The sequence below is a fragment of the Fundulus heteroclitus genome, chromosome 4 (genome assembly GCF_011125445.2).
Source record: "Fundulus heteroclitus isolate FHET01 chromosome 4, MU-UCD_Fhet_4.1, whole genome shotgun sequence".
Taxonomy (NCBI): domain Eukaryota; kingdom Metazoa; phylum Chordata; class Actinopteri; order Cyprinodontiformes; family Fundulidae; genus Fundulus; species Fundulus heteroclitus.
The window spans coordinates 26,815,968-26,842,335 of record NC_046364.1 but is presented as its reverse complement, the minus strand read 5'-3'; the positions used below and the strand labels follow the sequence as shown (position 1 = coordinate 26,842,335).

The window sequence follows — 26,368 nt, the reverse complement described above, 5'->3', positions numbered from 1 at the left end:
GCCTCGCAGGAGATGCCAAGGGAGGAAGATCAATGCGGGACAAGCGGATTCCCACAGTTCATTGTTCCGGGCCAGCCAAATCATCTTCCCGAGACAGACGGGGGCTCAAAGCTTCCCTTTATGATAACCATTTTGGTTATTATTCCCACTATGATGATGATGACCTGCAGATGTCTCTGTCTGTGACCGAGTGTGTGCGCGCATGTGTGTGTGTGTGTGTGTGTGTGTGTGTGTACATCTGTGAACACCTCTCCCCTCGGAGTGTTCTACAATAGAGGTCAGAGTGGCAGACCCCTGAAGCGGAGGATAAAGCAGAGCAAGGAGCTGAGGAGTAACACTGTCAAACATTTCTTAAACAGACGGTCTCGGTTTAGTGAAGTTGTGGCAGTTTTCCTTCCAGGCAGAGCAGTGAAACAGTGGATTACAATGGTTCCCTCACAGCAACAAGGTCTTAGGTTCAAATCTAGCAAGGCCTTTCTTTGTGAAGTTAGCATGTCTACTGGTACGGCTTACCGGTTTTCTGTCAGAGTCCAAAAACATCCAATCAAGCTGGTGACTTTAATAAGCCGATCTTCAGGATGGAATCAGGTCTTTTTTTGTGTGAAAAGACAACGCTAAGCACTAACAAGCCACGCTGACAACAACACTCTTTGGTCGGGATGCTGTAACTGAAGAAGTTCATGTAACTCAAAGTTAGCTATTTTCAGTATTACTGGGGTGTTTAAATTGAATTGAAAAGAAGCACAGATTTGTAATAAGTTTTTTAAAGGGAAAGTGTATTTTCGACATCATCCTGAGACATATATGCGGTTCATTCAGGCTGGGAGAGAACGGCAGAGAGCAAGATATGCAGCAGAAAACGGGAAATATGAACAGCTGAATGCGGTTATGTAGAGGTGCTCCATGCTACATTAAATATTAGTAGCGTTTTGAAAATTTCTAAATTAATGTAGGAGATAAAATGGCTATGATATATAGACGTAGACTACTGTTTTTTAATGCTAACGATGCTAATTGCTAATATAAAATACTAAAGAGAGATGGAAATTGTCAACTTAGTAATCATTTTGTTTATATTGAACTAGTAAAAAAAAAGTAACTGGTCTCTCACCCACATCATCACCTCTTCTACTAGTAGAAATAAGTATTGTAACATATGCTTATATAACAGTTTTTAAAGAAAAATGGAAATTGACTAGAAGTCTTGTTGGCCCGATTAAACTTTTATAAAAACTGGAGATATGAAATTGGCTGTAGATTTTTTTGATGGGCACATCTCTAACGCCAAACCATGCCTAGGTGTGAGTGGGTGTGGAAATGTTTGAGTGGAGTGTGACGGAGTGCCGGCGTCTCCAGGGTTTTCCCTGTTTCCTGCTCGTTGAAGCCCCACATCCCCACTCCTGATGGCCATGAGCAGTATTAAGTGGGTTTTAGAAAACAGAGGTTTTTTTTGTAAGGAGTCTTTAAGCGAGATTAGCGGCTTTGCTCTTTATCCCTTCAAAATCAGAGAAACAAAAACTTAACCAACATGTACAACGCTCCCTTATGGGCAATAGGGGGGACTCCTTGTGAGACGGAGAACAGGCTGGAAAGTTGAGCGCAGTCCCACCTTTTTTTTTTAGGTGACAGTATTGAGAAAGCGACAAATAGGAGGAGAAAAGCAGCTGAATGTCAATCTGGCCTAAATAACAGAATACCAGAAATAATTGCTGTTTTCTTCCACTCGGTGCAGGGCAATTTCTGCTGGAGTTCTGCATAATGACTCCAGTGGTGAAGGAGTGGGGGTGGCTTGGAGGTAATAATGGTGGGTGTGTTGCAGCGGTAGAGGTGGTGGTAAGGGGAGGGGTTGTTGTGACAGGTGCCGAAATCCAGCTAAGGAGGAAGGGGAGACAAAGGTTCAGTTTACAAGAGGAGACTTTAATTGTTACACAGCTAATTAAGAGAAGAAGGATATTTTTTTGCACCCTCGACTATTTACCGCAAGCTCTGTCTGTGTGCGCGTGTGTGTGTGTGTGTGTGTGTGTGTGTGTGTGTGTGTGTGTGTGCGCGCGTGTGTGTGTGTGTGTGTGCCCAGAGGTAAATGGTGCCTTTAAACGGAGGGAGTGTAAAGCAAAGACTGACTTGGTGTGTGTGAGGGTGTGCTCCAGCAGACAGGATAGGTGCCGCTTCAACATGCAACATATCTTTTCACAGCTTCACTGCTGTTGGGAGTTTGGGACTTTCTCTTTCTTTTTTCAACTAAAACAAAAGTCTATGGGTAATTAGCTGCATTCATTACAGGAAGTGAGTCAGGTAATTATTTTACATCGTGCTGCCGATAATTGAATGATTCTTCAATGTCTGGAGGTCTGTTTGAAACTATCCCCCCCCCCCCCCTCCCTTTCCCTGTTTTTTTTTTTTCTTCCCTTCAGGAAGATAAGAGAGAGGCTGGATACAGGTACCGCTACCATATGCTCTTGAATGAAAGAGCTCTTCAGTCCAAGCAAATGGGATTTTTAAATATTGAAACTCTGGATGTCTTTTTAATATGCCCGTGTTAAATCTCTCTTTATTCCGTCACTTTGATAAACTCCCCCTTTGTATTTTTCTGCCGTCTCATTTTTCTTCTTCATCATCTTTTTTTTTTTTTTTTTTTCGGCTAATCTGAGCAGTTCGAGGAGAACGTCAGCTGTCTGAGAAGTTTCACTTGTTTCTCAACTATGCAGTCTTTTTTTTTTTTTTTTTTTTACTTTAAGCAGCACGTTTCCTGTTTAACAAAACAAACAAATCTTATCAAATCTATCAGGAAGCGGAGACTTGAGTGGAAATGCTTGTGCCTCTCCACATATGTTACAGTATCTGATAGCTGCCTTATAAGTGCTTCGGTTCTCATGCACTTTTAGTGTGAAAGAGAGCGAAAGAAAAAAAAAAAAAGCCCACACTCCTTGCTTTTTCTTCTCTCACTTTAAAGCAGGAGATGAACAGTGATCTAATGTAGCACTTAATATGAAAGGAAAGAGAGTGAGAGAAAGAATGTCTACTTTAAGGCCATGGTGTATTTATTACAGACTAATTGTAGCAGAGGAAGTGCTTTAGAGGGGTGTGCTCTTGGGAGAGGGTGGAGGGCCTCAGAGACATAAGAGAGCATGTTTGTCTATCAAACTTTATCAGAGAACAAAGTGGTGACTGCTCTTAAGATCAGAGATGGGGTTTCGGGGAATACAGAGGGATGAAATGGTTTGCAGAGGGAAATAGAAGCAATGAAAGGTTGATGAAGAGGGGTTAAAAAAAAGAAAAAAAGCACAGAGGGATGAAAGATGCCAGGGAAGCATACTCTGTGTCAATGCCAGTGACTGCGTAAAAAAAAGTAGCCGTGATTAAAGCAGTGAGCAAAGCCGTTGGATGAAGCCTTAATGTTTTCCTTTTGTAGGCTTCTCTGTTAATGGGACCACAGAAGATGTTGCAGAAAACCCAGGGCACCACACCTGAAAGCTCTTGAATAAAAGGCCGCTCTTCTGGCCTACCAGAGGCAGTAAGAAACAGTGCTTAAAGGTCAGATGAAGAAGTCAGACAGGAATTCAAGCTTCTTAATCCCCATTTAGTATTGGCATATGGAACAATATGTGATGACTCAATGGATGGATGGATGGATGGATGGATGGATGGATGGATGGATGGATGGATGGATGGATGGATGGATGGATAGATGGATGGATGGATGGATGGACAGTGACTCATGTGATCTTAACAACCCCATAGTGTGGTTGTTCAGACTGATCCTTGATGGACAGTGGATAGATGGAAAAATTGCATAAATTCCTATATTCATACTCTTTTTTTTCCTTATCTGGACAAATGCAGTATAACACAAACAAGAAAAGACAGATGACAATCAAAGTGATTTTCTTCCAGGTTTTTTCCAGTCTGAGTAGGAACCCTGTGTATTGTGTGTTGCAAATGATTTCACTACCAACGGACAGACTTAGTTCCCTGGGTGGAGTTAAAACTGAATTTCCTGCTCCCACCTTCTAGAGTATTTGATTGGCCGTTTCTCCTCACCCTCGTCCAACCAGTGGAAAGCAGTCTGTTCGCGTCACATTTCAGCCCTACTCCAGTCAGGTCATACTACCTCCTCCAGCCGGTAGTAAAAACAAAACTGCCATCGAAATGCTCACGATGCGCCAGAGCTGAGTAGAGCCGGGCAAAGCGGAACCCGTGGAAAAAGGGCAGAAAGAAAAGGTAGATTGAGACATCTACAGTTGATTGATTAGAAAGTCTGCTCCTGTAAACCCTAATCCAATATTTTTTGGGGAAAAATAACAAATCAGCAAACTACCATTATCTAAAAATGTACCAAAAAGGTAATAGCTCCAACAGGAAACCCTTGCACCAAGGGTTAAGGTAAGGATAAATGGAATCCACTGATGCTGGCCATGTGGGACAGAGTAGTGGGCTACAATATTAGACTTACAAATTGGCTATTTTTAAATTTGTTATTTGTTGTATGGTCGTATTTATAGAATACACAAAACATTCATCTATGTAGAGTCAATGGACTTAAACATTTATCTCTCCACAGTCCTAAATAGTAAATTATGTTTTTAGGGTCTTCATTTCCACCAAGGAATCAGCTAACAAAAAGAGAAAAAGTTCTCAACTAGAAAATATAGAGCAAACAGAAGATAGATCAAAGCACTTGTAGAAATGGATAATCAAATGATCTCCCCATGTTAGGGGAATCAGCTAAAAATATCGGATGGAGGTACAGACAGTTGAACGAACGGATGGATGTAACTGTTAAAAAAATAGAATATGGATTAAAGTCTGAAAATACAAATAGTTTTTCATAACCTGTTTTATTTTGTTCCATTCTTATCCAAACTTTAAAAAAGTAGATACTGTAAATACAGCCCTATACTAATGAAATGTTGCCATTTTTCCAAACTGTTGATTGACAATCCTGGGCTAAAGTTATCTAAGCACATTCTCTCATCTGTCCACAGTGCAGCCTGAGTTGGGAGCTCCCTGTCCGAGCCAGCAATGCGTTTTGTTCACTCCCCTCTGCCCTGTCTGACCTTCAGCACTGCCAGCGACTTATCTTTCACAACAAAGCTTATGACACACACTCATTAAAAGACACACATTTCTTTGTACTCTGCTTAGAGGCAGGGTTCGTCAAGGCAGTCGTTTATGATGAAAACTAAGCTCTCTGCTGTACTGGGCAACAACTAATTTGATTTTATTCAGATTTGTTGAAAATGCATTTTAAGATACTATTGTGCCAGACCAACACACACACACACACACACACACACACACACACACACACACACACACACACACACACACACACACACACACACACACACACAGAGCCACAGACAACCATTGTTCCCAGTAAGTGTGTTTGAGGTGTTGTTAAGATGCGCAGCAAAATAAAAGCATAGTATGGGTCCTCTGAAGTTAGGTTCTGTGGAGAGGTGATAAGTAGTTAGTATGTTATCTGAAGGCGATAACTCCTGCAACGCCCTCAGCTTGGATTTAGAGAAAGAGATGTGGGCCACACACATGAAGTTATGGCTAGTCAGAATGGGCGCAAAGATTTCGACCATTTCCTGTCTCACAAATTCACTGGACGCAATAAAGAAATAAAAGTTTTAGTTTGAATTACAGAAACATTTAACCCAAAATGAGTTTTAAACTCGATTAAGGCAGATCAGCATCCCTGAATAATTAAACATGCAAGTTCTTGTACCGTGGGATTAGACCAGAGTATTTGGAGAAAACTCCAGCACGGATGGAAAGAACATGAAAACTCTGCAGAGAACGTTCCCAGTTAGGATTTGATCCCAGTTCCAAACATTCCCTTATCGTCTGGGTGGCTGCCAGGTACCACGGCATACTTTGGAGCTTTTCTTCTTTCTGACGGAAACATCTGATACCAGAGAAGAAGGGTTGAGCAAACCTATCACACGGTTAACGGATAGGGCCGGGGCCAGCGGGGTAACTGTACTGTCACTTAACATCGGCCCGAAGAGGCTGCAGAAATTTGAGGTTTGCCACAAAGTCATCTCCAGAGAGAGAGACGCTAACGCGGTGTCTCCTGCTCAGGTTCTGAAGCCACCTCGGGGTGTTGGATGCGGGCGGAAGAGGGGCTGTTGGATCTGGTGTGTGAAATTGTGTATGTGTGTGTGTGTGTGGGGGGGGGGGGGGGGTATGATCTTCCTGCCCTCACCTTCCATCTCCCATCATCACAAAACCTCCCCCCCCCTCGCCGCCTCCTCTCAGCCCCACCATGCTCCCTCCATTCCTCTCCATATTTTCTCCCCCTGCATCTGATTAAGTTAACAATGTGGTGTTATTTGCATGCTGATTTTTCAGACCCCTCCACCCCACCTACTCTCTCTCCCTCTCTCTCTCTCTCTCTCTCTCTCTCTCTCTCTCTCTCTCTCTCTCTCTCAATTCTCTGACAAACAAGAGAGGCAAGATCAGAGTAATGTGATAGCACAGCAGCCAGCCAACGCAATCTGCCTCAAAGACCAGGTGTTCGCAATCCACCTCCCTCTTAATTCCTGCCTCCATCATTTCTCTTGTTTTTATTCCTGTTGTTCTTTTCTTTTATTCCCTACCCCAGTTCTTCCCCTTCGTCTCCTCTCATCTATCCCTGGTGTGTTTATAAGGTTGTATTATAATCAAATCTAGGGGAAGGGAGGCCTGTCTTTTTTTATTAATTATAGGCCACAGCTGATGTGAATGTATTCCAAAAGCATCTTCAAAATAGGTCGGCGGTACAGTTTGCTATTCTTATCACATTTAAATGTCAACATGGTGCAAAGCCTTACAAATTAGTTCAGGCAGGCTTCAACCCCCATTTAACATTTAAAGCGCCATTCTGCAGGGCTCAAAGAGCAATTTAAATCAGTTTACACACATGCACATATGTACAGATATAGAGCTTTGTCTTTCAAACTTCCCGTTTCAACCCAGACATTAAACTGCCAACCTTTGCCTGAGAGATTTCAGCCCTCCGTCTAGTTAGGGGGGGAAAGAAAAACAGAGCAAAAGAGACATATAAAACAACAGAAACAATGCATTAGCTTTTATGAATAATAAATTTGCTTATTGTTCCGTACAGAAAGAAATGCTGGTTTTCAGAGCGCCTGCATAAATGGGCTGTACTGATGAATCTGTCAGAATGCGCAAGACTTTTGCTTGAATTGCAGCCTATTGATGACAAACAGGAGGAATCTGAAATACGTTTGTTCACATGGGGAACCGGCTAACCCCCAAAAGAACAGCAGAACACAATAGAGGTGTTGTGCTGTTGTTCTACACGTTGGAGGCTGGGCATACCAAGCAGAGTTTACTCTTCTTCCAGGCACTCTTAGACAAATGTGGACAAGGATCTATTGATACAAATATAATCAACAAATAGGAATCACGTACAACCCACCCTAGGACAGTTTACATTGGTGTCCTCTACGAATAGATGTTTATTATCATTCTTTGGAAACTAAGTCCGACGCGGCTGTGAATTAGAAGCTTCTTCTTTGAGCCGTGACAAATAGACATGAATGAAGAAATACAAAAACGGTAAGGTCAAGAACCTTGTCTTGAATAGCGGTGTTAAAAAATCCCAAACTTTAGCTAAAGAACACGTGAAGCAGTTCAATAGACTACCCAACACAGATCTACACTTTTGCGACATTATATTATTTGACTATGTAATGATGGTCAACTATTCAGTTTCAGTGAAGGAGTTCAAAAGAAATAACCTTATTAATGTGCAGAACAGTAATAAAGCTATTACCATCTAGTCTGCCTATAACACTGCATTGCTGTAGGTTAGGTATTCAAACCATCTGCTGTTTGTCATAATGTCTAATTTAACGCTGAAAATTCAACAACAACAATTTAATATTTTAACATTTTTTCGACATGCAAAAAGCTGGCATGAACAAGCTATATTGAAAACTTATAAAATGTGGTATTTATCTTATTAAAAATGTAAGCATCCCTTAATGGTTGATGAAACAGTAAACTTGTTTCAAAATATGTTCGGAATCACAACATAATGGTTCAAGTGTGGTGAGTAAAATGTGGGAGGTACATTGTGTTATACTTTTTTCCAGCTTTCAGTTGCAGATACATCTCTGCCGTCAAGACTATGAAGCTAAAGCAAGGATGAACCTGTTGTTAAAAACTCTTAATTGCCCAAAGTCCATGAGCTTCACTGGCTAAAAAAGCATTTCACAGGATAGTATGTGCGTCCAGAGCTACCAGCTTGCTTTCACTGAAGATCGGTGGCTTTATAAGATTAAGGTCTTGGATGGGGGGCCTAGGTTAAGTCTTGGATGTTTACAAAACGAGTAAAGTTTTTAATTAAAATCTAAAATCTGTGTATTAAGTGCCATTTACTATAAAGTCTCATAACGCGGGTCCCTGTCTCTGGTGCAGAATGTGGCATTCAACAACAATCGCAACATTTAATATTAGGAGCAAAAACACCAGCAGCTAGCATCACTAGCATCATAGTTCCATAGGCTCCATTACCAGCTCTTGATAAAAGCTAATGGGTGTCACAGTTTTGGTTTGCATGGAGATGGTTGCTGTCTACAAGGCATCTGTTGGGTATGGTGACCTTTGCTTACAGTTTAGGTCAACTCATAGTTCTGCAACTGCCTGTAATACTCATACTTCATTGTTGGAGAGTCTTTGACCTTAACTGGACAATGATTTACCTCCAAGTGAAGCATGTTAAGTGTGCAATTGAACCCCCCACCCCCACCCTATCCATCTATGAAGAAAAGCAAGAGTCCTGGTCTCAATAAGGACTTAAGCAAATGTTGGCCCCGATAAGCTGTAGGATCAGTTTTTAGCCTGGAGACAAGAACAGGGTTATGGGCAGTTTATGAGGCATCGTTTGCATCATTATACTATTTACCACTAACCAGTTTCAATTTGGGTATGAATGTCTAAGAAGGACCGACTCAAGAAAAGAAGCTGACAGACATAGATATAGATATAGATAAGAAAGAATATATCAGGAGTCCCAAGACTTGTGTTATAAAAAAATGCAAGAAGCCTAAACTGTAATCCAGAACACTAATACACTTTTCTATTGAGTTAAGTCCATATTAGTTATTTATTAGTCTATTGTTACACTATATACGACTTTATGAAGCCTAATGTGAGAACAAGAGCCAGTGAAGGGGTCACCGAGAGATTGAGTATCAGCTTACAATTGCCCTCTTACATCAGCATAAGTAACTGAATCCAAAGGGCTAACTGGCTTACAAGAGACCCAATCCCTCCGACGGGCTTTCATCTACCTCTGGGCCTGACTATGTCTCTTTCCCATCCAAGCCAGATACTCTATGGGTGTGTCTAATATGGACTTGCTGAAATGTCAAAGCATTATATATCCTTTTACACATAGAGTGGCCCCTAAGGGTTTAATTGACTATGCTGTAAAGTAAGTTCGAGAGCCACGAGAGAGTGTGATAAAGATGAATATGTTTCATTAGAGGGCAAACAGAGCCTGATGGCTGGGCTTGACACTGAGAGCAAAGGAAGAGTTGGACATGGATGAAAACACATCTGTTAATGTGGTATTCAAAATAAAATTGACCGACTAGGATGTCCACTCCCTAGCTTATTAGCTCTAGTGAATTTGGTGCGTTACTGACACACTCACATGTGTACCTCTCCAGTTTCCTTTTTCTTCTCTCTGGGTTTGGCTTCTGTCTTTCTCTGAACCAAACAAAAAAGGAAACAGGCTATACACACCTGCCTGGCGACTTCAAAAGCTTGTCAAAAAAGGGGGGGGGGGAAACAGAACAGAAACAGAAAGAAGGGAAGGGGCCCCACTACCATCCCGCGGCCTCCGTTTACCAATTATACTGAGTACCTGCTGACAGGAGGGTTGTCACAGCGGCTGCTTAGCCACCCTACTTCCCTCATCTTCTCCCCTTCAACATCCCATCAGCTTCCATCTAATACCTCACCGTTTACCACATGTGCGCGTTGAGGAAGCCTGCCGCATCTCCAGGCAAAGAAAAAAGGTGGGTAAGCAGGGAGAGAGTTTGGTGTTTGGCCTCAAGACTCCAGCTTTGATTTGGGCGAGACAAGGAGAGCAGGTTATTGCTTCTCCTTTGCAAATATGGTTCAATATGAGTTTGGAGATTTGCTGGGTTCTCCCATCTGAAGCAAAGCAGTGAAACTGTATCACCTTTATCTTCAAGCAAAGTAATATAACGCAAAAACTGTGAAATTGGACACCGTTTTCTTAATTTAGGTGGATTTGTGAAACACGTGATTTTTTTTCTCTTTTTATATACCTTTTCCCTGTGACAGCCTATCTTTCCTAAAAGGTGCAAAGAAACCCCCCTTCCCCCCAAAGGACGCCCCGCTACTGTCTACCCATTTGCCTCTGTCTTGCCGTCTCAGAAACTCAGCCAGCCAACGAACACGACAGAGACAAAACATAACCATAATAGCTCATTAAAAAGAATGGAGACGACTTAGCAAAACAAAGCAGCCTTCATGGGGCTGTCACCAAAACTCCTCTGGTGGTACGTCCAAACTGCAGCTGGTGACAGGGAGGCAAAAATGTCTTCCTCCCGCTGATGCTTGCATTGGCTTGGAGTGTTTTGATGCGTCTCTATTTGTTCTGCTACAAATCTAATGTGTCTTTGAAGACTGACAGACCACTGTGAGACAGAGCGAGTAACATGAGTGTTCCCCTTATGAACAAATCGCACAGAAGGCATCACTTCAAGGTGTGATGCAGGTAGTGGATATTGGTAAAAATGGTTGACAAGGCTGTTTTATATAATATTATAGGGCTTAGGGCACTCTGATCAAAACTGACCAACTATTATAGAAACTGCCTTCAGCCTGTTTTGTGAAATTTCCTTTCTTTCTTTCTCTTTTACCTTTCCTTTTCTGTGTCCACTGAATTTGAAATGATCCCAAAATAATATCCAATAATGTTTTTGCATACATATCGAGCAGAGCACAATAGCGAAAGTAGCAATGCTCCACTTGTGAAAGTAAATCTGTTGGGCTGTCTTTGGCATAAAGAAAGCAATTCTCAGTGTGACATTACGAGACAGGACACATTAAAAAAAGTAAAAGGTCAGCGTTTTAGGGCCAGTAGCTCACCAATTGAAGCAATGCTTGGAATTTTATCCACTTACCTGTTACTTTGTTTAAAGATTGCCAAGCTAATTCTTTTGACAGCTAGCGATGCATTTTTTCACAGCTAACTGTTTTTGAACTTTGGTCTATGCTTGATAAAGAAAGCCAGATGTTCATGTCAGCCATTTGATTCTTATCCTGACACTCACCCTTTGATTATATTGGAGTGCTGTGTATGCCACTCCCACTGCAAACTCTGTTTAACTTTTTGTTTAAGTCTAACATAACAAACAGAGAAGAAACTTGTAAAAGCATTTGTGTAGTTTAAAAAGCAAGTTTGTAAAAAAGGTTCTGAAATGGTAGGCTGTCCTAAATTGCCCTACCACACACACTGCACAGCTAATCCCTTTAGTTGGTGCTGAGTCAGCACTTAGGACAGTGACAGCCCAATCATAACTGGTTATCAATCCCTAAATAATCAAGAAATACTGACACCATGCGATAGTTTTGTCTTCAATGAATGAACACAAATAAAACAAGGCCTATGTTTCATGTACCTGTCCTTTTCTTTGAGCTTCTTTAAAGAACAGATGAACTGAAGATTTCAAAATTGCTTAGGGCAGGAAAACTGACTCCATGTGATTTTTTTTTATCAATTAGTGTGAATTCCACATCTGTGTGAGAAACTATAAATACCATTCAGGCCTGAAATCCAAGACCCCCCCCCCCCCCCCCCCCCCCACACACACACACACACACACAGACAGATTCTTTTCATAGAGTGACCAAAAACTGAACCCGACACGTCTGAAAACTGGGCCAAACCATATGTCTGTCAGTGTATTTTGGGATCAGGCTAATTTAGTTTGATGATAGCAAAAGAAAAACTCCAAGGAAAGGGAAATTTGAAGAACAGTAAGGGCAAATCAGAAGGGAAAGACAATAGCGAACTCCATAATCCATCCCAGTCTTGACAGAACGTCTAGTGGTGAAATAATGCTCTCCGTCCACATGATCAGTGTTCAGGGAAACATCATAAAATCAAGCAGTGCTACAATGTATTTTGTTTGTTTGTTCGTTTTTCCTTTGCCTTTAACTGTGAAGTTAGTTTTTGTGTGGAAATAATTCAAGCAATGGACTAGGTGAAATGGGATCAATGGCTCCGGCTGTTAGCCTTGGTGCCTCACTACAAGAACCTCTTGGGTTCACACCTAGCTGGAGTCTTCATGAGGAATTTTAGCTCCCTCTACTTTGTGTGGGTTCTCTCTGGGTACCTTAATTCCCACAAAGGTCCAAAACCATACTCTAGATTAGTGGTTTCAAACTCAAACCCTCGAGGGCCGGTGTCCTGCAACGTTTGGATGTGTCTCTTGACCTACACACCAGACTCAAATGGCTAAACTACCTCACTAACATGGAGTCAAGCTCTGCAGAGCCCTGCTAATGTGCTCATATTGCAGTCAAGTGTGTTAAAGCAGAGATTCAGACCTCAAGGACCCTGGCCCTCGACGACTGGAGTTTGTGTGCATTCATGGAGGTCTTTAGTTTTTTCCGGCGTGTTGGTAAAATGATAGACTGGGGTCCTGTCCATTGTGTACCGCACCTCTCACTCACCAAGGCATTGAAATACCCCTTCACATCTTGGAACCAATTGACCCTCTTGGTCAAGCATGTTTTACACTGTCTAATCAGGGGGGGGGGGGGTGAGAAAGAAAGAAGTCATCTCACTTTGTGCCATTGGACTCCATCAGAGAAAACCTATCCAAATTGTGGAACACCAACAACCCTGGACGGTTCCAGCAGACCCTGGTGGGTGGCTACAGATGTCACGCAGCCTTTGCTGTTGAGTGTACTGTAGATCAGATTGGGTGGTATGACTAAGGTGTTAGCCTCTTTCACAAAACATCTGTACCACAAACTCACAAATAGGAGTATTTCCCTGAGCTGCTCCTGGTCATTCTTAAATCACCATTAAAGCCAGAGATATCCTGCAAACACAGGAGTCCTCAGCTCGCTCTGGTCCAGGCACAATTTTAAATCAAGCTAGTCACACGGACCATCAGAAGTCTCTACATCATACTATTGATGTGATAGAAAAGCCCGCTCACTCTCGCATAAGTTACCCAGTAAGGGTGTACATAGCTTAGGGGTCCAAAAGCCGTAATGGCAGCAGGTTGACTTCATGACAGCAATGACTCACACTTCTCAGTGGTAGTAAAATGTGAGCCCTAAAAGTTGAAGATTCACCTTTAACAAATTTGGAAAGTTTTAGAAGAAAAAAATAAACATGAAAAATCACACTAAAAGTCTAGGTGTAGGATATTTATTGGTTAATAGTTTTTTGTTATTTATTTTGTGGAGTTTTTATCTCAGTCCATTCAACTAAAAACACTAAAGCTGTTAATTTGTTCTAAGTTTACAAAACCACATTATTATTGTTACATGCATTTGCACAACTTCATGTAACAAAAGAGTAAGTCAGAAATCCACTCCCTGGATTTGAACTCTCAATTTACATGATGTCTAATCTGCCATTGCCGACTCGAGGTCAGCTCCACTATGTAAGAAAACATAACATTATTGTCTTTTGGTTGACGCAAACTAAAAATACAAAGACAATGGCTCTGAGATGAGCAGAGGCAAAAGAGGGAGAGAAAGGGAAAATGTTTTGTCCTTCAGCTGTGTTTTCACTCCACTTTCCCATCCCATGCCAGTGACTGCAGAATAAACGGATATGTGAATTAAACCCCATTGTTTTAAAGAGATCTGCTGCTAAATTTGGGCGCTGCGCTTGTTCTCCCTCAGAGTTAAAGAATTTGCCAGTTTATGTTTGCATGTTTTATTGTCCTCCGCGTCCTCTCCTACCCCGTCCTCCGCCGCCTCCTTAGACGTATACATTTTACACTACGTGCACATGTGTGAGCTTTGCATCCGTGCATGTGTCAAGACGAGAGAGGAAGAAATACCCGTAGACATGCACATAGCTCAGCCATGCGAATGCATGCAATTAGAAAAGACACAAAAATAATTATTCTGCGGTGCAGTCAGTCGACGTATCCTGAGTCGATGATGCACGGATCACGTGTTTAATAAAAAAGGTTAATCAGTTGTTAATCAGTGGATTAATAATGTGTTATTTTCTTTACAAAACCATTAATATTATGCCATAAATATTTAACATTGATAGGTTGTCTTTTTTTTTTTTGGTGGCAGAAGCAGCGTGGGGATGGGGCTGATGTGTGCTTGGTGATGCAGGGCAGAGTGAGCAATATCCAGACATTAATGTGCATTAATCATGCTTTGGTGAAGAGAAATAAATTCATTCATGTTTATTAATACAACCTTGGAGAAAACAATACTCTTTACATTATTCACTGAGTTATTAATAAAGCATTTATGAACAGGAGGTCTGCAAAGCCCCCACTGCAGGGAGAAAGATGGGCAAATGAAAAGAAGGAAAGAAAGAAAGAGCCGAAGAGGGAGGTCAGTCACAAAGCCGGAAGCAAAAGTTGTGTGTTGAGACAGAGGAAGATGTTAAAGGAGGGATGGAATGTGCGAATGCAATATGCGTGCGTGCGTGTGTGAGCTGAGAAGGGTTCACCACTGGAAAGCTGGGGGTTAAACAGGATTTTCTGCCCTCGCTCGTTTTTTTTTTTTTCTCCTTGACAAATTACCCTGCCCGTTTGTTAATCAAAGCAAAACAAATATTGCTTTTCATTCGCTCCATTTGTTTGAATGAACATACAGACATTCCCAAAATACTCGTTCCCAGCTCAAATGTAATTAAATTGTGCCTTTAGTGAAAACATGCAGTGGTACTCCAATTAGTTGTGTTGTTGTCGTCGGGTAAAGACGAGAATGGAAGTGGGTGCGCCCCGGGCATCTCAGTGTCCCGATATCAAAGTGCGGCACTTTCGGGTTAAGAAGGGGGGGGGGGGGGGGTTGGTTTCGGGTGCACAAAGCTGACTGAAAAGACAGAACGGAGGTGTTTGTAGAGTTGGAAGACGGTTTATCTGATCAGTCAGATCAATGCTAAAAAGAGAGCATTGCTGTTTTCTTTTTAAATATATTTTTTTCAACACGCTTCTGTTGTTCATCCATGTATACATCTTGCAATCATTCCGTGCTTTTATGGCTTTATGGCATACCCCCACCGCTTTCTTTCTTTGTCTTAAGCTCCAAATTATATTTTTATTGAAGGACTTTATGGATCGCGCAGCAAAATGTCATCCGTCAAGATGTCGATGAATCCATCCTTTCATTTAATGATCAGCCTACCTGATATGCATTTCGCATGGCTCTATATCTCTTTAATGGGAATCAATGGAAAGCAAATATTGCTGGAAGCCAGTGATGGATGTAAAATGTTAATTTTTTGATACCTACTGCCACCTTTAAAGTTGAGGCTTTATGTTTACACCTAGATAAAGTGTGTATTAGAGCTGCCATCCCACTTGGCTTGTTTTCATAATGCAAAGAAAAAAAAATTAAAACAGGGATGGAGGGGGCTAGCAAGACATACAAAACTGTGAAAATGGAAAAGGCAGCAAGAAAGGCAAATAATCAAATATGAGGGAGAAGGGATGGGAAGATGAAGACTTAAAAAAAAAGTGGATCAATTGAAACTGCCAATAGGGAGAGAGTGAAGGGAAAACTGGCCATTGGACGTTGCTTCTGTTAAATAGTGATTTCATCATGTGATTTGGGGGGGTGGGGTGTCTGTGGCAGCTCTAAAACACATAACTTTTTACGAAGTGAAAATCAAATATTAAAAATGACAGGCCTTATAAGTGTGCTGAGTGAGCTCAGGTCACGGAGGGAGGGAGGCGCGGGCGGCTTGTCAGCTACTATCTGTCAGGGCGAATTAGAAACAATCAGGGCCGAGTGAAAGGGAAGGTGATTGTTATTAAGCGGCGGGGCCCTGTGAGCGGGCTCCCCAGATGTGGCCGTGCATATGAAAGAACAGGAAGCCAGCAGTTTAATTCAGGAAACTTGCCAGGAAAGGCGAGCAATGCCACAACTGGGGGGGGTTGGGAGGTTGGGGGAGAGAGAACACAAGGGGGATGGGGATTCTTACTGCTAATATGCTGGAAGTTAGTCTGATTAGGCCTTTGCAGACATTTGCAGTTGGTGTTTGTGTTCTGGCCATCCACTGTTTTCTATTTTCCACTCAGAAACATGGCATGAAGGCCCGCAAATAGGATAAAAAGGAATGTCACGAGTGAAAATCATAGGTGTGCTTTGACTATGTGATCCAACTTCATTTCCAAGAAGGTTTTTTTCTTTAGCCAGGCCAAATCGTGTGTGTGTTTCCACGGTGGGGTGGAAAACAGCTCCATTGGTGCTGAACCTTGCTCTTGTTCTACTGTGTTGACTGACATTTTAATTTACCACTAAATGTGGGAGATGGGCTCTCTTCCAGGAAATAAAAAGCTGTGAACAAAAAAAAAATATAACTATTGATTCTGTTACAGTTATTATACCTTATATCTTATAGAAACTCACTAAGACGTTCACAGAAAGCTGTCCCTGCAGCATGCTTTAAAGCGATTTCACCAGGGCAGACTTCGTGTTTTCTTAATTTAGAAGTGAGGGGAGAGGAGAGAAGAGAACAGAGTGCTTTAATTGGGATTAAGGCTGCAACATACTCCGAAAGAACAGATAAAGTTGTACTCGCTCATCCTGCGAATGACGCCATTTTGTTCTTGCAGGACTGGGAGTTCTCGCTGCTTGTTCTCAACTTAAGGTTTGGGCACAACCTTTTATTTTTGGCAGCCTGTCCAACTACTATTTGTGATTGCTCAGGATCTGGATGGACGTGTTTAAGTTAGAAAAGCCGAAATGTCTAAACAGATGTGTAAGATCCCCTCCACCAACGAGACTGCAGTACCGCACACCCCTGGTGTTCACAGTCTTTCCAAACAGCGCCAGAGCTGTGAGCCATTATTTCTGTCTGCTCCTCTAGTTTCAGCGCTCCACCTGCCCTGTGATTGACTCCTCGTCTGTGCCCCCCTCCAACACCCACCCTCAATCAATCTTCAGCGATTGCAAATAACAACAAAGTTCAACCATTTTAGTCTTCTCCTCGCTTCCTGCCCTATGTCTCTCACATTTCCACAATCTAGCATGGGTGTGACGTGTGCTGGGGGGTGGGGGTGTTGTTGGGGGCTTTCTAGGTGTTCGGCAGCTGAGCTTCTTGTGCAGAATGAATAAACAACCTTTTTTCTTGTTGTTGCCACCCCCACAAATTTCTCGGTTCCCGCAGAGTATGAAGCTAGCTTGAACGCTCAATGCTTCAAGAGCAACAACTTCAGTATATTTAAAGGCATACTATGCAACATTTTTCAGTTAATTAATGTGTTCCATACCGTTTTGGATGATTAAATGAGTCATTTCAGGTTGAACTAAGGTTTTCTCGGCCGCCCTGGTGGTCTGTGGGGGAAATACCGCACTTGCAATTGCAGGAGCCCTCGGCCCGCACCCACAGGCTCAGAAGTCTGTGCATCGCGAGAGTCGGTCTTGCTTTACGGTGAGAACTGCCACACGCCCACAGTGAAAGGTGTGCTCGTTGCTAGCGCAGTGGCGATATTTGTGCAGTTATCATGGCGGAACCAGCGAGAAAACAGCGAAAGCCCATGTCGGAGCAGGCAAGAAAGAGGAAAAGGGCTCTGGACAGAGAGAGGAGTCGTACACGGGGGAACATCGGGCAAACTTTTTCCGAATGGCGAGAGCTAAAAGAAAAAGAAGGCTGCAAGGCTGACGCGGACCTCGCGTTTCTGCTGATGCGATTGCAAGTAACATTGGAATGGTTTCTCTCTGTGTATGTTCATACCTTCACTGTGTTATTCATTGTTTGTACTGCCGTTTTTTCCACTTTTCGTTGCGTTCGCCTGTCTGCTAAGCTCAAAACAACCGCGCCTGGCTTGATGGAGAAACCAGAACAGCTGAGCATCTTTATGACAGTGCACTTTTACTTTCGCCCTCTGGGGGGCAGCCTCACTGGAAAATCAACCCCGGTTGCATAGTATACCTTTAAGAGATCAAACTATAAAACAGGATTTAAATCTCTTCCTAGTTGTGGCAGCTTTGTGGGCCAAGCAAGCCCACAAAGCTGCAAGATTTCTCCACCTAAAATCAGGTAATGGTAACGGAGGGCTGCGGCTGATGATTAGAATTAAAATGCTTCATCGATAGTCCAATTTAACTGCATGAACTAGAACACAAACTTAAAACCTTAAAACATTGCACTGCCAGTTTCTTCCTGTTCCTCCACAGACAACCCAAAGCTGATGTTAATGATTTAAACTCTCTTAGAAAACTGAGATGATTTAATGGCAATGCTGACAAAAATTCAACCAATTACAATTGCTTAGCATCCTCTCTCTGAAAAACTCTACTTCCAAACCAGGGCCTTTTTCTTGGCCCTGGTTGGTGTTTTATCCTGATAGGTTCAGAGGAAACCGACACAGGGTAAAGGGTATCCCAGAAATCTACTCTGGTTCCTGAAAAGGGTTCCTGGAGCTGCAAACTGCCTTATGAAGTAGTTGCCTCGCCATTCTCTATAAGAAGGACAAGGCCACATCTTTTGTTAGAGCTCATTTATTTCAGGATGCCCCCAGTCTCTCAAAAACCAGAAGGGGAATAGGGGATGTTCTGTGACGAGTGTTGGGTGGAACGGGAGCTGGTCGATGTGTACAATATGTTGGTCAGGGCTGGGTGGTGGAATTTGAATGACAGGGAGTGACATCTGCCAAGAGGCTTTAGCCTCAAAGGCACACAGGCTGCTGTGACACTTTGAAAACCACACCGCCACAGAAACTGGCAGCAACTCACAAGAACAGGAAAAAAAAAGACTTTATTTTTAATCCAGCAACCCTGATTGTTACTAGTTTTATTTGACTGTCCTTGAAGCTGAAGACAGCCCAGCTTACAGACACAGAGTCAAGTGGATCCATTGTACTAAAATAGTTTCACTTAACACTAGTTATGTGAAATCAATGGCGCACATGAGGGGGGGGAAAAAGAGCAGAAATGAATGAGGCTGTTAAGATAGCTGCTTTCATTTAGTGCTTCTGTCTTGAAGCATGAAGGGCTTTGATTTCTGTTTACTTTGTAGTGAGAGATATCGCAAGAAATTATCCCAACCCTTAAGAAGCACTGATCATCCAGTGGCTTGAAATAAAGTAGGCTTGTTTGGTCTCCCTCCCGCTCTCTCTCTTGTTCCCTCCTGTCGTCTTTATTGTGGTGATCAGTCGGTTGCTCGCCTAACACGAGCCATCTCTGGTTTCCACCTCCCGGGTTTTTTTCCCGGGTTGCCACTGCTGATGTAGCGGAGGTTATGGTGTTAAACACAGAGCTGCTAAACGTTCCCCAAGGTAATAACAGTCAGCACGTATACAGTGCCGCGCTGCATCAGAACGTTTCTGCCGAGCATGGAGGTAATGTGAATGGAGAGAATGGGGTGGGGGGAAAACCAAGGAATCAGTAAAGTTCTGTAAAAGTGTGAGATGAGGAGAACAGCTGGGAAGGGGAGGAAGATGACTAATCGAGAGACAGCGATGCATTATTGTGACACCTGTGGCAAATTTGAGGTTCGTGCACAGTGGTTATACTTCACACGGGATCATCCACCCATACTGTTGCTTTCATAAGAATTTTTGGATCAATTATATACAAATAACTATATATAAATTACCCTGCAAAAGTAGTCACACCCCTTGAATTTTTCCATTTTTTTTTTGCTATAAACATAAACTGTAGCTAAACAGCTTGTGAAAAATGTTCTGCACTTCTTTTTACTTTTTCCAACAACCGCTCTCTTCTTGTCTTCTTGAGGGGTTTGTGTGTCAAATTCTCCCACCTGAGCTGTGAAGCTCTGTAGCTCATCCAAAGTGTAAGTACGACTTTGGTAAGCAATGAAGCTGCTCCGCTCAATGGATATTCGGAGCATTACGGTACACTGTGTCGCTACCTGATAGGACCCCTGAGCTGTCTACAAGACTGCCTGACTGTAACGTTGAAACCAGAAGTGCATTCATGTAAAGGCCCCCACATATTCGTGCAATATGTGGGGGAGTTCTATTTTTACAACCGCATACGCGGTGTCACACTATAAACTTCTCGGCGGCAAGAAATCTTTACATCAAACTGTTTTATATATGACACCGAGCTTGATACACTAAGCTGCACCAAGCAGGCGGTCGCAAGGCATCACAGTCCCTCTCTGGTCTCACTGACAGGGGTGCGGCGGGAGCCTGCTGGAAAAGAAACGGCTCTAGGTGCTCAGCTAGCTAATCACACATTTTACCATCCATTCCGCCGCTTCGTCCTACTGGCAGAAAGTGTGGAAATTATAGGAATTTGCCACAAGAAATATAGATAACAGTACGCTCAACTATGAAGGGCAAAATGTCTGCAGAGAGTCAGTGCGGAGTCTACCAAGCTCACAGTATGCCCCAGTATGTAGGAGCCTTTAGGCAGTCAACGCCTAGAGTACACGCTAGCTACAATAAACCTAGTAAGTTAATTAAATATAAAAGTTACGCTTATTTTGGCCTTATGTTAGAAACAGGGCAGTGTAGTCCAATTACTCTGTCCTTCTGACAGGGATGGATAGCTTTCTCTCTCAGGAGAGGTCTGTGTATGTGAAGGGGCGGAGTGATATTACACACTTGGTAGGAATATTTAGTGCTTCTTATAATCCGGTGATCCTTATGTGTGGACAAAGACACACAAAGACACCTTTATTCACAGAGCACCTTATTATCCGGTGCTCCCTATGGTCTGAAAAATACGGTAACAAACATTTCCGTCCCATTTCCTAATTTTTAACTCATGCACACAGTTAGACAGGTAATTAATGTAGGAATACAGCAATGGCCAATGGTTGGGCAGCACGCAATTGGGTCACAGTTGGTGACAAGGTGTCTTGGATGTAAGGTCATTGAAGGTTTGTTTTATGAAGGCACTTCAAGTCACATTAACTTACCCACAGTCACACGAGTTCACACATTCATACAATGATACACAGCATCCGTAGGTCACTTCAGGTTGCCAAGCACCCCACAACAGTGAGCAGAGGGAATCTGGAAACAACATCGCAACCTTCTGATTGTCAGATGGTCCCAGGAAATGACTCTTCACAGTGTCTTAAATTTGTCATACCAACAGTCTACCAAAAAGCCCTCTTTCATGGTGGCAAACTGTTGTGCACCAGCTTTCTCATAGTGATTACACTTATTTTTTTTCTCTAAATACCTTTTATCTTTTAGCATATTTCACCAGCTGGTTAAACTGGCTAAACTACTTAGTTGGACTCAAGTAATAAAGCCCAAACAAAATTGACCACATATGGAAAATGAAATTTACTTTTAATTTCAAATGACACAGAATATGGTGTGAACATGACAGGGACCTTTTCACTTCATCACTTCATTACATTTCTTTGAATCTTGTGCTGACTATAAAGAAGATAAACAGGCACAATCGGTATCAGTTTGCAAGAAAAACTTTAATTTTGTGCCATTTTCATTAGACTATCAGATTGAGCTGAAGTGCTGCCTGACGAACCGGCAGCGGCAGGTTATTGAAAGAAAATACAGATATGGATGCTGTGGGAGCTGGAAATGAGTTTCTAACGTAACCAGGCAATGATGGACATTTCAAGCAAACAAATGACGAAAAAATGTTAAAATAAAAATAAAACGACAGACCAGAGGCACTCTTGGCTCACCTGGTTATGGGACACTTTTAATCTCTCTAAAACACCATCCAGTTTCTTATTAGAACGTTTTTGTGTGTGTGTCTTTTAAAACTGGTTAAAACTGCAGTGGTGATTCACTGTTCATGGGAACATTCGAGGACTGCACTCCATATATACTTATATACCCTATACCTATAACTTAGGTTGCAGATTGTTAGGCAAACGACACATGCAACCTTTGGTAGCAGTATTCAGAGCAAATTCATTGTTTCTCTGCCATCTAAGATATAGTTTCTGTACATCTTACTTCCTTGCATTGGCTTTTTAAAATTCAACTACTCGAGCAGGCCACACCCTGTAATGATATCCACCTGGCATGGCAGAATCAGTAAGTTAGAGCATTGACGTTTGTTCAAATAGACTATTGTTTATACTGTGTTTATGTTATAGCGTATGTTAAAACATTTCTCATCAGAGTGATGTATGTTTCACAAATGGCTGGTTCCTACCAGCGTGTGACTTCATCTGGTAATATAGACACTTTCCTTATGAATCCCAAGCCTGACACCCCATTGTATCTATGTTTGACATTTATTATTATTATTATTATTATTATTATTATTATTATTATTATTATTATTATTATTATTATTTCGAAAGGAAGAAAAGAAGTTGCTCTGTTGTGTTGATGGAGTCAACAATTGAAGTTCTGGCGGGGCTGGCTGACAACACTCGTGTTAAAAACATTAAAGAAGTCTTCACCAGTTAATAATAAATAGTTCTTGTGACAGCATTTTGGGTGTCTGGTAGAAAAAAACAAAATTGTGCTAGACAAGATATAAAGGATTAATAAGCACAGTTGGAATACTGAGGCGGGTTAATTGTTAGCTGGTAACGATGCTAAAGTTGGCATCTTCTTCTGAGCTTCTAATTGGCAGCAAACTAATAGGCTCGATTTTTAAATGTTTTTTATAGAGCCTGAACTGAATGTGATCATCTCTTGTAACAAGTAGGCTGTATCATTAGATCAATAGATTAGGTTGCTTTACCCTCCATGTTGCGTCGGTCCTTATACATCAACGCTGCAAGGTGTCCCAGGTATGGCTAGTTTATGCTTTGTTTATTTGTTTGATCATTTTCAGTTAAAAGTACCATGTGGTACTATCACGGTCAGCTTTGATAACGTTTGTGAATGGTTATTGATTTTTTTTTTTAACCACAAAATTTAATTTGAACAGATTTCACCTTTAAATGTTAGACTGGTTGAGGTACATCTTGTCCATACAAAGATTTAAGCTGTGAATAATGCGTGGTGTTTTCATTACTTTATGGCTTGCCATACTTTCTTGGGCAGCAGACATGTCACACACACACACACACAGACAGACACACACATGCACTGATCACTGCGGTGGGAAGCAAAGTGAAACAGGGTGACCATAAAACCAAAATGGCCTTCACTTAGTGTTCCCTGCATCCCCCCCCACCCTTGTCTCCATTCCCCGCACCCATTCTTCTTCTTCGTCTTTTTTCTTTTTTTTTTTTTTTTAGATTTTATTTTTTTTCTCAGCTATGAATAAATTTAGTCTGTCCCGGACATGAAAATGTCAAATACCTAAAATACACCTAAGCTAAATAGCATATTAATTTTTAATGCCCGCTCATCCTATGCTGCTATTCTCATATCAGGCCTGTCTGCCAACAGCTGTTGCTGGCTTTGTAGCTGGGAATTTATCATCCATCTAGTCTAGCTAAAGGAGGGGAGAGAGGAAGAGAATACAAAAAGAGACGGGAGACATTGTTCAGCAGTGAGGGACAGATCCATGCTGTCTTGGATCTTTAACATTGCACTTCTGTCACCCTCAACTATCCCTCTTTGATATACGACTGGAACTACATTACATTTATGCCACACATAAATAGTTTGAGATCCCTTCCTTTTTGCTGTGCGTTACAGAGATGGATCCTCCTCACCTAAGGAGCAAAATAAGGACAGGAGCGGTGACATTGACCTGAGAGGTAGTGACATTGGAGAGAGCCGCACAGGGAGGCAAGACACGCAGAAGCAATGTGTGCCAGTGTGGGTGTTGAATGCCACCCATGTGCGTTTTTAGGTGGCATGTGGTGGATGATTATCATAGATTATCACAATCCAGATTGTTACAAGTTCTGTCTGCGCACATAACAGCAGTGTACTGTAGCTGTGTGACTGCGTGTGTGTGTGTTTTGGTTTAAGACAGTGCCTTTGGGGATAAAACTAAATGGTGGGTGAATGACGAACAGTTGGAATGTGTGAACGCGTGTGTGCATTTAACTGTGTGTATATGTGTCTTGTTCTTTTATACTTACAGTGTGAGAAGCAAATAAAACACAGGGTTTAGAAAAAATAAATAAAAAATCTGAGCGAAGTCAAGTTTTTTCCTACATGCTAAGGGAGTGTTAACTGACCTTAATACGCCACCTGCATACTGGTGCACAACCTGTTGGGATCAAGAGGCCTCTCGCTGCCACTCTTCACTGACTAGTGCTTACTGGAATGGCCACCTAGGGGGAGACACAGAGGAGGAGAAGGATTAGAAAAAGAGGTGATAATGAAATATAGACCTAAGAGAGGGGAGGAGGAGGAGAGCGGACAAGGGATGGAGCATTAGGAAGAAGACAGGTTGAAAGGAAGACAAGTATGAGGTGGGGGGGTGGGGGGGGGATCAATGTCAAGATGGAAATCTAACAAATTCAGTAAGCGCTGCTGCAGAGGTCAAGGGAACGTGGCTGAAAAAGGTTAAAGATGAAATCAAAGCCGGTGCGCTGCGGTGCCTGGAGGCACAGCTGAAAATCTATCCCTCCAAGGCAAGGCCACCGCTGACGCGAGGCAGACAAGAAGCTAAATACTGCACGCCACTCGGGGATCTTTCATTTTCCACCGATCAATAAGGGCTTATATTTATCAGGGCCTTCGAGCAGTTGCCACGTCTGACAACCTCCACTTCATTTCTGCACTCCTCCTCTGTTCTTTTTTCCCCCTCCCAGCTCCTCCTCTTCTCTTCCTTCTCCTCGCCCCCCCCCCCCCAGCGCTCGAAAGTGAGACCCATCGACCATGAAAAGGGGCAGGGACCCCGGATTGCCATTAAACCCCCCTCGTGTCGCTAGACTAGTCTAACACACACATAGTAATGCACACAAATGCCCCGGAGATACAATTGTGCTAAAGGTCCTCCTCCGCCCTCTTTGAAGACACAGGGTCTTTTGTTTCTAAAGCAGGTCATGTCACCAAATCGCACATACATCCTCACGCTTCCATAAATATGCAGTAACCAAGGAAAAATAAAAAACTTCATGAACATACACATTTGCTAAATGTATATCAGATAAGTAAAACATCAAAACCCATATTACTAATATAGATTTGAGGAGCGTTATAAGAAGCAGAAGATTAGGTTTTGGGGGCTTGATTTAAAATAACTGGCTGTCTAATCATCTGCACAACAATATTTGCTGTGAGGCATTCTAAATAGATTATCGCTAGTCCATCTGTGTCATCATTGATTTATAAGGCATTAGGGCTGCTTGGGGAAGAGATGGGGCCTTGCCTTCTCCTCCGTTAAAGGGGCTTCTTGTAGAAATCAGGGGCATGGCAGTGGAACAACTGTGGCACCCATCTAACCTCCCCTTTAATCGTTAAGCAAGAGGAAGTGAAAATAGGACGGGCGTCTCTCTCTCTCTCTCTCTCGCTCTCTCTCTCTCTTGTTTTTTTTTCCCAAATAGGGACGTATGAATCCAAATTTTCAGCTTCGCTTTTTGTTTGGTGATACAAATAGATTGGGAGGAGGGTAGGAAGTACAGAAAATAAAGAGAGAAACAAATAACACACAAACAAGCACACGCACGTGCACACATGCTGAGAAAAGGAGAAAAAAAAAAAAAACAAGGGACATCATTAACATATGAATGCTATATGCAAATGGTAGGGAGAGAGCAGATGTTGTTGCATTTAATTGACCTATATGTGAATTGCATCCAAACCTTTCAGTGTGTTTTCGGGGCCCGCTGAGTACAGTTTTTGACTGCCTTCCTAGAGCCACTCAGCGCGCAGGCAGGGCGCGCTGCAATTTCATCAGTGTTTAAACATAAAGAAGAAAACACCTTAACCTGGGGGGGGGCTGCAAAATACAACAGGAACAAACCTAAAATCTCATTGTTTGTCAGCCTGGAAGACGATTTGTTAGATAGCATCGGTGAAATGTCCAGATCCAGCAGCGTTGGATTTTTCAAACCAATTTTTACCATTTCATTCAAATCTTCAGCACCGGGAAGCTAATAAAGTAAGAAAGCGCTACACTTCAAGTGAAGGACGTAGAATGTTTATCTAAGTTTGCAGTATTTACAATGGTTGTCGCAGCATAGACAATTGCTCATTAAAAAACACACATGCACAATACAGCACCATACGTGTGTAACCGCACATACATATGTGAAACCAGGGGGGGGAATCTAATTTGTGTCGATTACGGCTGAATTTATACATAAATCTTAAGTCAGGAGATGTTT

General features: G+C 42.3%; 1 protein-coding gene across 6 annotated transcripts in view; it reads right to left on the bottom strand.

The window, feature by feature from the left end:
* The window catches only part of znf536 (zinc finger protein 536), a 229,810-nt gene that overhangs the window by 112,160 nt on the left and 91,282 nt on the right, over positions 1-26,368 (bottom strand). For all 6 annotated transcript variants that reach the window (XM_036136301.1, XM_036136299.1, XM_021315959.2 and 3 more), the window contains one exon: positions 24,272-24,367. The gene's annotated coding sequence lies outside the window, so the exon portion shown is untranslated. The remainder of the gene's footprint in view (positions 1-24,271; positions 24,368-26,368) is intronic.